Here is a 959-nt window from a genome sequence, read left to right on the forward strand (position 1 = left end):
CTTGAAGAATTTTAAAAACTATCACCTTTACTTGTTAAGGGTCTAATCACCCCTCTTCTCAATCTTTCGGTAATAGTACAACGGAATGAACTGGGGGAAGGGGGAGGGTTGTTTTTGCTCGAGCGATACCGACATGATGGCCCGTTATGAAGGAGGAGTTGTGTCCTGAGCGGCCACGACCGCCAACTTCTTGGTGGCCCTCTCCCTCATGCGCCACCCTTGTCGTTCTGCCGACCGAGCATTGCAGGCGGGCTTGCCCGGGTTTGGCAGGACGATGCACATCGTGAAGGGTTCTCGTGGATCCATCACGGTAGTGGCGGAACGGGCGGGACAAAGGCGATCAGGGCGAAGAGGGCGGGCTTTGGCGCGGAAGGAGTGGTAGGATTGTGAATGCCCATGATTCGAGCGGGGTTGTGGATGGGGCATGGGTGTCGGAGTTCATCACGGCTCCCCTCGATTTGGTGCCGTATATAAAAAAAGTTCATCCCATTTGAAAAAGTTCATCGAATTTGAAAAAGATCATCGAATATGAAAAGAATTCAGCAAATTTGGAAAAGGTTAATCGAATATGAAAAAATTTATCAAATATGAAAAGAAAAATCATCGTGTTTGAAAAAAGTTCATCGAATTTAGAAAAAGTTCATCAAATTTGAAAAAATGTTCATTCCAATTTGGAAAATAGTTCATCAAAATTGAAAAGGAGTTCAGTGAATTGGAAAAAAGTTCGTCAATTTTAAAAATAACCATCGATTTGAGTTCACGCATTAAAGAAACGGGAAAATAAACACAAAAATGGAAAAATGCTAAAAAGGACAGAAGGCATTCCTTATACATAGAAATAAGGAACGGAAGTACAGAAGCACCAACGAGCAAGTGGCCTAGTGGTTAGAGCAGAATCCATGGAGCGATGAGATCGCGAGTTTTCAATCCTTCGGAAAAGGGGAGATGGGCCGGCCCGT

Source organism: Triticum dicoccoides, chromosome 3B (assembly GCF_002162155.2).
Source record: "Triticum dicoccoides isolate Atlit2015 ecotype Zavitan chromosome 3B, WEW_v2.0, whole genome shotgun sequence".
Lineage (NCBI taxonomy): Eukaryota > Viridiplantae > Streptophyta > Magnoliopsida > Poales > Poaceae > Triticum > Triticum dicoccoides.